Source organism: Cibotium barometz, chromosome 9 (assembly GCF_041138505.1).
Source record: "Cibotium barometz isolate CiBa-2024 chromosome 9, ASM4113850v1, whole genome shotgun sequence".
Taxonomy (NCBI): Eukaryota; Viridiplantae; Streptophyta; class Polypodiopsida; order Cyatheales; family Cibotiaceae; genus Cibotium; species Cibotium barometz.
In genome coordinates, this window is record NC_141054.1 from 20,345,801 (window position 1) to 20,357,330 (window position 11,530).

Here is an 11,530-nt window from a genome sequence, read left to right on the forward strand (position 1 = left end):
ATGCTTTATAAATGGATTGTAATGACAGATGGAAGGAGCTCATAAGTAGGACACAAGTATGGAAATTGTTCATGATGATATTGAGAGGGATTTGAGAGACGAGATTAAGAGGGAATGATGAGTAATAAAGAGCTGTCATTTTTTCAACTTCTAATCCCCTTCATTTCATAACAAAATTATGGAGGATGCTAATAAGTTTCTCACATTTTCTAAGAAGCCTATGCGTGAAGATCTCTTATGGAGCCATGCCTTGGTGATTCTATCCATGAGGAATTTCCATTGTCTAAAGGAGAAACTTTTGCTTTAGATGGTTCTGGGACTACTTTTTTTGGTGGTTATGATCATTATTCATCATGTGCTTTCTCTTCATGATGTTGTTCTTTGGAGTCTATCAAGTGAAGATACTCTTAGACTTACGTATTGGGAAGATGCCAGAATACTACCTATAAAGATCAATTAAGGAAGATTTATTAAGACCCAAGGAAAGATCATGCGTGGAGATCTATGTGAGGAAAATGGAGATCTATGTACTTGATGGAGTACCATGACTTGGAGACACTCACATGGATGCTTTTTTGTGGACCGAGACATTCTCTTGGTGAGCCAAGGCTATCATCATTTATTATGCTTAACTGTGACTTTGGCTATTGACTTTAGTATATCTTTGCGCCATGGTGAAACCAATTGGTGGTCATATTCGCTTGTGATGGGATGAAATTGAAAAGAGGAAGGCGGAGGATGAAATGTTCCCTTTGTACAGTTCACAATTTGTGTACTTTGGTCACAAAGTCAAGTTTTAAATATTGATAAGGTATCGAGCTCAACTAGTGTAGATATGGATGATACCCCAGGATGACAGCTCCGCACTTCTGCCACTTATATGGGTTGTAAAATTATGGGTGATATGCCACTAGTGGTTTATAATCTATGAGACAACCACTTTGGTTTATAATCTATGAGACAACCACTTTGGTTTACTAGAGCTATAGCATAGTTATAGCGCCATCTCATGTAGTAGGGTTCATATTATGGACCAAGCTTGTATGTTTTAGTAGTAGAGTAATCTTCCTTATAGTATGTACTCTTATCTTTCTGTTATCATTGTAGAGAAGAGAAAAAAATTCGGCCATCCAGTGTGTGTGTGGTTGCTTACAAGGAGCTCAAGCTCACCCTCTTCCCCACATTCTTCTCATGGTATCAGAGTGTCGGTTCATAAATAGAGCTTAAGAGGCAAGCAAAGGAAGTGGTACATAGGTAAGGGTAACTCCATCTCTTTCCCTTTTATTTAGAAGCAAATCAAAGGGAAACTCCATCTCTTTTCCTTTGATTTGGAAGTAAATCTCTACAAGTACTTGCTAGTTAAGAGCACAGCAAGTAGGTATAACAATAAGGTGCCCTATCACATCTTGAGCGGTCTTGTGTGAGAAGCAGATAGGCATTATATTGTGAAGAAGAAAGCCTATAGGACTTCAATGTGCACAAAATTTGGAATCAAGGCTATTTTGGGTCCCTTCTTGGCTTTGCAAGTTTTTCGCACTCTGTGGCAATTTTATTTTTAATTGTGTATGCCCAACTTTCAGTTTGGTACACAGTTATCAAAGAAACATGAAGGAGTTTCCTCTAAGCTCAACAAAAGTGTCGGCAGGCCCAACAAGTAAGCCTTGCTACATAATGGTGTTGTATTGGTTTAAATAGGCCACTTCTGAACACACTCCACCTTCTTGGGATCCACTCTTATGCCATCTTTGCCAACTATATGACCAAGGTACTCCACTTCACTAGCCATAAATGTGCATTTTCTTTCCTTGGCATACAATTGATTGGCATGCAAAGCATCAAAAACCATGCGCACATGCTTCAAATGCTCTTGTCACCCTTGCTATACACCAAAATGTTGTCAAAGAAGACCAACACAATCATTGCTCTCATCCTTACAAAGCTGTAATACATATACGCAACCCATCTTCTTGAGCTCTCTCTTAAGTTGAGTAGTATTGATTAAAGTGAGCTTTGGTGCATTCACTCCCATCAATGTAATGCTCCGTTTCACCATGCATAAGCTGCATAAAGCCTTGCTTCAAATTCATAGTGAAAGAACCAAGACTTGAGAGCCAATCACACCCAAGAACCATGTCATTGGGTCCCATATCAAGAACAAGAAAATCAGCTTTGCATGTATACTCCTTCAAGAGCTCCAAGCTAACATCTTGACACATCATTGTGCAATCCATTTTAGCTCTATTTTCCACTTGAACTTCATGAAAAGTTGCCAAAGGTATGGGCTATAATGTGAGACCGCACAATGACTTCTTGTTCACAAAGCTATCTGTACTTCCACTATCCACCAAAACATGAGCCACTTTACCATTGACTTTGGCTTTAAACATTAAAGTGTTTGCATCCTTGCATCTTGCATAAGAATCATGCGGCGACAAGGTACACAAAGTTGGCATCATGCTTGTATCCCCAAAAGTACACATAGGCAATCCATCATCATGCTCTTACACCTAGCCTCTTGCAAAGTGCCACCAGGATCAAAAGGAAATTTCCCCTCAAGCACTTGATCATCATCACTTTCTAAGTATTCATTGCAATCACCAAAAGCTTTGTTATCATCTCCAATAGCCTCAGCAACCAAGACCATGTTGATAGTGATATGCTTCATGATCATCTTCAATAGCCTCAGCCAAGACCATGTTGACGGTGATATTTTTGTCTTTGCAAGTTTTGAAATGATCCTTGTTCCACTTTTCACCACATTTGTAGCAAAGCCCTTTATTCCTCAACTCATTAATACGGTCTTTCTTCATAAACTTGCTTTTCTGACTCCACCATTGGGTGGCTTTCCATCCCCACTTGAATCATAAGAAGGATTTGACCCAAATCTAAAATTTGGTGTGGCACCACAACCATAGACGGTTGGATATCTAGGAATGGTGGGAGTTGTACAAGCATCTCTTGAAAACTTCCCAAAAGTTGGGGCATTCAAATCAGCCACATCTCCACTTCTTGCCTACCCTCTATATGCATATTTGTCTTCATAGATCTCGGCATACATAATAGCTTCTTGGAGGTTATTAGGTCTTTGCGCTCTTATATTTGCCCCAATGATTGGTTTGAGACCCTTGATGTATTTAAGCATCTTAAACTTCTCACTAAATCCATCCACATGAATAATAAGCTTCAAGAACATTTGTGTGTAGTCCTTGACGTTGCCAAACCCTTGCTCCAAGTCATACCATTCACCAATCAACTTGTCATTCCTCAACTTGGAAGTAAAGGCATTTTGCATGGCAATGTCCTTAAAAGCACCCCATGTGGTAATCTCATAGCCATTGTCATGCAAATGTTGTAATATTTTTTATCACATCCACATGCGTGTATCACATCCATATGTTGTAATATTTTTTATCACATCCATATGCGTGTATCTTCAATCAAGAAAAAGTAAACACTACTAGTTTATAATGATATGAAATATGTTTTTGAAGCAGAAGGGATGATTGTGATGAAGATAACCTTTATGTAATTTTCAAAACAAAATTCAAACACAAAGATTGTTATAAGAAATTCTAAAATGCATATGGAATGCATGTCATATGAAAATTCTAGTTTCTGGATCCCTAACATCTTTTTGTGCTACTATTGTGTGTTGAGAACAACTCTTTAAAAGAGCTTGCTTTAAAGGATCATTTTGAAAGTTTTTCCCTTTTTTTTTCATTGTTTTAAAAAGCCATAAAACCAACCTTTTTTCCATAGAACTTATAAAAAGATTTAAAAATCTATAAAACTAACCTTTTTGTCATTGTTGATTTAAAAAGCTATAAAACAAACCTTTTTTCCATAGAACTTGTATATTAATCCATGTAAAAAGACTTGCCTTTTAGAAAAAAAAGCTTTTCTTTCTTTCTTTTTCAAAAGCTATTGCAGTTGACTTTTGGCACAATACTTCTACTTCTAATTACACCTATATGAGTGACATTTTGATGCTCCGTGAGCTGCATGAAACAATATTGTTTTTGTGTGCTATGATATAATCACCAATGTAGATATCATAGTATACAAATATATGCATTGGTGCATATATTTGTAGAAAAACCATGTAATACCAATAATAGAAAAAAGTTTATCAGAATGTTTGAAAGTTGAGAACTAGCTAATCCAAGTGTTACCCTTAAACCACAATTCTCATCAGTCATTTGGTAGTTGCATGGTTACTTGCCTTGATGCAATTTTGAAATTAAAAGGTCCTTATTTGAAATTTGTAAAAAGAAAGGAACTAAGTGTAAAAACAAAATGTTTTGAGTTGGAAATTTTTGAGAAAAAAAACCACCTCATGTCAATGGCGCAAAACTTGCCTATATTAAATATTAATACGTATATTTATATTATAAAATTTGATATAAAATGGTGATTAGGAGCCATGAGCCACTGAGATTAACAGCTAAACTGGTGCAATTAAGGGTTGTGATGTCTCTCTTCCGATGCTTGAAACTGCATTCGTCTCTCGAATGAGGTTCACCACACTTGAAGTTCAGCCCAATAGCTGTTCCGTGTGAGTACTAAGGCTGATTGATTCAAGGAGGGCCAAAGCCTTATGCATGGGAATAAATCCAATCATGTGTGACTCTCTGATATAGTGTGTGTGTATTTGTGGGTGGGGGGAGCGAGGGGTATGTGTGTATGTGAGTCTCTCTGAGACAGAGGGAGAGACACCTTTAAAAGGGCTACTATTGTAGTAAGTCTTTTTCTTGCACTAGTCACTTCATTTGGTGAGATGAAACGGTTATATATTGGACAATGGTACTCCAAGCTATACCTGTGGTTTGGAGCAAGTCTCTTCCTTGTGATCAGTTTATTTGGTGGAGAATGAAATGGCTATAAATTGGATGAGGGTACTACAAGCTATACCTGTGGCTTGGAGTAATTAGTGAGGGGAAGGTAGTACATCACATGACGGCCATGTGGCCATTTGTAAAGTAATTTTGGTAATATATCTTCTATTACGAAAAAAATAAACACTTTTAAGCTGTAGAAATACCAAGAGAAGTTAAAATAAGTGCGACTCTCTGATTGTGTGTGTGTGTGTGTGTGTGTGTGTGTGTGTGCGTGTGCGTGTGCGTGTGTGTGTGTGTGTGTGTGTGTGGGTGTGTGTGTGTGTGTGTGTGCATGCGCGTGCACATGTGTGTGAGAGAGAGAGGGACCTTTAAAATGTAGAAATACCAAGAAAAAGTTGAAGCCCTCACTTTATTTATTTCTCAAGTTTCATTCATGGGACCAATCATCATCGTCTTGTTCTCTTAACCCTCTCCAAGGAACATTCATTGGCATTCACTTTTTTCTATTGACATTGCCATGCTTTAAGCAAGTGGGCCGAAGAGCCACCAACACTTCAAAAAGAGGCTCAAGAATCACCTAGATCCATTCGGTGCATGTCTAGTTTACCAATTTACATGTTATATTGGGTGTCCTAAATTCTTCCATTCTCATGGTGGACCATCCAACCTCATTCACACTCACCTTATCGGCACCTCTCTACACAATTAGCACTTAATTTCCTATCTCAAACCATGTGCCAGATTCGAAGTAAGTAGACAGATAATTGAAAATCAGTGTTATGCTAGATTTTCATATGAAGGAGCTTCTACACAAGCCCACCTTTTGCCCAATGTCTATGCACAGTATACACACGAGCTCTACATCTAGTAGACAAATTAATATGCACTGATATCTCAGTCACTTGCATTAAGCCATCGTCGATAGCTATCTACGTACGTTTCCAAATGGAGAACCTTATGTGGCCTCTTCTTAGGCCCCACCACCTATTGATCTACATTGTCTCTATCCCCAGTGCTTGCTAAAATCAAATCCCTCGAGTCATAGATGCCCAGCTCCATTCACAGCTATGGGAAAAGCCACCTACCATGCATCAATAATTTAACAATCATGGCTTCCCACAAAAAGGAATGCCAAGAGAAATTATCAAAGAAATCAAATATATGAGTCAAAGAAAGTAGCTGAGTTGGTGAAATCTTCAAAATGGAGTACACACATAGGCACGTGCACCTTCCGCCCATTTTCCATGCATGTCACTTGCATATTTCAGTATGGGGATGACATTTTTTTTCATACCTCATATCTTATGGCACGCACAAACACATGCACCTATAACTAGCCTCATCAACACCACTGACCCTCTAGGCACATCTCTAGCCTCGTATGAAGACGACCTACATTTCCTATTACTTTCCATGCCACCCCAACACACATATATACCACCATGGCTACCCGAAGCTTCTTACCACATTTTGACTTGTATTTGGCTATGGGCGGTGTGGCAGATTGGTTTCGAATCATACCATTTTAACCTCGCATGCCCACTTCGTGGTGTTCCCTCGACTATCCACACATTTTTGCCTTAGCATTAACTTCACATAGACTTGGGTGACGCGAGGACAACTCTATTGCCATTAGAAAGGGGGGTATGTTAACCACCCCATAGATTAACATTGTTTCACGTGCTTGACCTATCATAAGGTGCTTTGCCATCTTACATGCTCGAACATGCATTTATCTTTTGTAAGATGACGTTGGGACATATAAAGTGGCCTTACCTTGAGTGGCCATCTTACATGCTCAAATGAGTGCTTATCTTTTGTAAGATGACGTGTTGAAACATACAAAGTGAACTTACCTTATGCTCAATTATGTCAAATAAGGAAAGTATAAGGAATTCATGTACATACTTGTTTAAGACTAGTAATAGAGGCCATATCATTTTTAAGTTTATTTGACCTAGTGTGAAAACTAGTCACTTGTGTATAAGTCATTCCCTTGTAATGCATAATCATTCCCTTACAATAGTTTACTTGTGAGCTCTCCTCTTCCCTCTTCTTGCTTGCTTGTATACCATTGAATCTTGCATGCTAGATAGGTTTTGTTGTAGGTTCTCTTCTTTCATTACATCCCCTTCATTCCTCACCTTTTGTGATAGAGAACCATCACAAAGGACCATCTCTTATAAACTCCATTGTTTCCTCTATATCTAGGCATAGGAAGCTCTCCCATCACTCCTTTAGCAAAGGATCATTCTGGCGTGACAATGGAGTGAGGATTCGATGGACAAGCTAGTGCACATAGAGAAGTTACAGTTTGCGACTCTAAGATAAGATCTAACAACACATGCTTTGGCAAGGCTAAGGTAAGCTCTTGACTTGAACAATGTATCTCTATTGGGGCATGTGGTGATTTGAATAAAAGGATTGTCTACTGACCCTGAGAAAAACATAGTCATTCTTAGGTTTCTCCCTCTCTCTAACTCCAATGGGGTGCAAGAACTCCTAGGACACATGATATCAGCACCTCTTTTTGTGAGGATTCATGTATATTATTTTTTTCTTTTGATCCGCCTTCTTCATCTAGAGGTGCCTTTCCATTGGGTTTCAAAGTCTTAAAGTCTCAAAGTCTCAAGCACATATTAGTGCATGCCCCCCAAAACTAGTGGCCAACATCATCTTCCATGTACACATAGACGCAAGTGCAGTCACGATGGGAGCACTCTTGGCCAGACAAGATACTTAATATGGATAAGACAATCCATTATGCTAGAGTCATCAAAAAGGCCAAATGAAACTACTACACGAAAAGATTGGGAAGGTTTGGCCAATGTGCTTTTGTTTCATAAAATTTGGCATTACCTATTAGGTCATCATTTTGCTGTTATCACTAATCATTACAAGGCCCTAAAGTACCTTTTAAACAAGACACATGTGGTTGTGATGCTGGTTGTTATTGTTTTAAGAGTTTGATTTGTATCCCTTACTCATATAATTTTGTCTCCCTCTCTCACTCAGATTTTCCTTTTCTCTCACTCAGAGAATGTTAAAATGATCTCCTTTCTCTCTCACTCAAATTTTCCTTTTCTCTCGCACTTAGAGATTGAAAAAATGATGGCATTTCTCTCTCTTATGCTACTTAAGGTAAGGTGAAATTGTAGCGTCACAAAAACAATGTTACTATCTCTTTCCCAATGTATGCCACTCACAATGGTACAAAAACAAAGATAACACAGATACAAAGGGGCCAATTTGTAGACTAAATGGACTCTCTCTTCTTCACTCCATTTTTCCAAATTATGAAAGGAAGACAATAAAAAAGAATTAGATTTTCCCCAGCCCAGAATCCGGTAGGAGGTGACAATAAAAAAGAATTAGATTTTCCCCATCCCATCATCACTTGCCCTAGAATCCGGTAGGAGGTGACAAGTGGCAGGGTGTTTCCCTAACTATTCCAACAATTTTGACTCCCTATTGAGGCTAGTGATGGGAATTGATGAGATTTTACCTAAAAAGTATGTGACACATAACAAAAACCTGTACTTTTAAACATAGAATTTGCATACCCGATGCGCCCAACATCAAGAAGAGAATCCTTAGACCTTAGAAAAGATTGTCATGATGTACCTTATTCTCGACATGTTAAATTTAATAAGACAAATTGGAAGACCTTTTTTCATGGCCAAGAATCAAGAACTAGACTTGTTTTAGAGGCTTTCTACATTGCCAGAGTGAAGCAATACATAGGGAGAAGAGTTTCTAGGAAAATGGAACCTTTAGATGTTCCAAATCAAAACATGGGAGGGATTGGGAGGAGCCCATTTTGATGGATTTCATCACTGTTAGATGTTCCAAATCAAAATATGGGAGTACTCCATTTCAATGGATTCCATCACCTAGTTTCTTACAGCTTGAGGAGGTTGTGGTACATTGTGGTAGTGGACATACTTTCCAAAATGGTGCACTCTTTGTGGTAGTGGACACTTTCCAAAATGGCATACTTATTTCCTATGAAAAAGACAAATATGGTTCTAGAAGTCGCCAAGCTCTTTGTCAAAGAGACATTTCAAGAACATAGTGTCAAATAGAGATTCTAGATTCATGTCCAAGTTTTGGCAAGCTACATTTAAAGCAATGGAGCTTTGGATGAGCACCACCTTCCATCTATGAGGATAGAGCCCTTTGAAGGAGGGGTGAGTTTAAGGATAGAAAAATAAAGACCAAGGTGTGGGAACATAACAAATAATAAAAGGCCATGCAAGTGATTATTCAAAAAAAATTCATGTGTGTGGATGTGTGTTTAAATATGCCCAAGGTTTGCTAAAACCTGACAGACTAGATGGACCCTGAAATAGAGTCTGGATGAGAAAGCTAAGGATGACACAAGGTGAGCATGTGAACCTTCTCTTATATTTGGATAAATATTTGATTGAATAAATTAGTAAATATTGATTTGTTGGGGTGTGCATGGTCCCTAGAGTTACCTCCACATTTTTGTGGCTCAAGTATGCAACATTAGTTAGCCACAAAATTGGATGGTGGCAAGACTATAATTTGGACAAGTGGTGAACCATGGTAATTTAACAAAAGGAACCTTGAAAATTTGAAGGGAATTTTCCTGCCAAAGGGAGGAAATTTATTTAGGGGTTTTTGTGTTCAAAGAAAGGTGTTGAGGGCCCAACCAACAAACTGGATTGGGGAACCTACTAAAGTGTCCAACCACCAAGAAGAGCTCCCATAGATAGCACGAGGAGCCACATAAAACCAAGGGAACCACACATATGAGGCACAACCCACAAGGCAACATGTAACTCGAAGAACCAACAACACCAAAACATGATGGCTCCTCTCTCTCTCTCTCTCTCTCTCTCTCTCTCTCCCATTTGATGGAGTATATGCATCACTTTGCTATCTATAGGATTTTTGGGAGTTTTATAGAAGGTATGTGTGATAAAGAGATAGAAATCCTAAGCAAAGAGGGACACATATCATGTGAGAAAAAGGGAAAACGGTGAGATTTCCTATGAGTTTCAAGCTAAAACATACACACACTATATGTGGAATATCTTGAACTAGAAGGATAATATTTAGGCACAATCTAAAAATAATTGTAAATTATTTTGGGAGTTAAAAGGAGCATATGGGATGTCTAATTAGACAAAAATTTACAGTAGTTAATCTTAAAAAAGTAGATATTAGGAAGGATCTAATCATCTTAATTTGTATAGAGATAGTGCAAACTAGTGAAGCTGTATCTTTCAACTTATGTTACGTATCGAAAAACTTTCTTTTGGGCCAAATACACTAGATGATATCAGGAGCTCAAAGTGAATAGAATTTATAGGTTAAACCCTCTACAAATTAGAGGATTAGTGATGGATTAGTCAACCCTTCATTACATGGATATGAAAGAAAGATTGTAGAGGGCATATCTAAAGTTCGAAGATTACTTGATGCCACTTGTCTATGTTGACAAGGTTCACTTTTAATCCCATTCTTAATTCTATTTATTAAGAGGTTTTTTTAGCACCTATACTGTAACATATAATATTAATTCCTTAAGACGATATGTTTGATTAAGGTTTACGAGTGTATTATGATTGAAACTAATCGGTTGTGGCCAATTTGAAACCGGGATTTAAAGACAAATAACAAAGTTAACCCTAAGTTAAAAACTTAAGTCAAAGAGAGGTACCAAGACTAGAGAAGATTTGACCATAATAAGTTACCTTGGTGTCATGATGTGTGAGACCAAATTCCATGCATGTGAAGAAGAGTGTGTACCATTCCGAATCCATGACAAGCGGGAAGTGGTAGATGAATCAATGCCAAATTTTACTCATTAAAAGGAAACCCTGAAAGGTAAGTCAAGAAAACCAAAGAAGGGCTTGAAGGTTAGAGAACCAAGTTGTTATATTTGGAAGCAAAAGGATAAAGGATGGATGCGCACTAACAAGAAGTCAATGCTATAAGGATGCAAGGATAATGGATGTGCACCAACATAAAGTCAAAATTGGAAGGAACCCTAAAAGGTAAGTCGAGTAAAATCAACAGGCCTTAAAGGTTAGAGAACTAATTCTTATATTCCAAAGCAAAATTATAGAAGATGGGTGCACAAGTCAAGGTTAGAAGGAATCCTCCAATATGCATATGAAAAGAAAGTGGATTGGTCCAACCAATTCAGTTATTGCACTACTTTAACTAGTAGAGATGCATGTCCTTTGATTGCATTGAGGATTATCATTGTGTCTTGTGTATGATTTGAATCATTGTCTCTTTCACGGTTTAATGTTGTATTTTATATCATCATGAGTGTTATTTTAATATGTATGTGGACATCACACACATGTTCTTATGTACGAAGAGGCTTCAAAGTTACTGAAACATTCCTTCTGTGTTTTCGTTTCGTTTCTTCCGTTGTGGCTAAGTTTAACTAAGTGCAAGTTCCATAAATGAGTAAATTAGAGCCTCACAGTACGTAGAAGAATGTGCTATTAGTAGAGAATCATGCAATGACAAATTTGGAAAACCCACAAGTAGGCTACTCTTGTCATTTGGGATTGGGTACAACAACTCCCAAGAGGATTTTCCACGATACAAGACTCATCCAGTGCATGTGTAGCTCAAAATAATATGCATGAAAAGTTTTTATCATTAAATGAACTAACAACATCATGAAAAAAACTTCTATACGT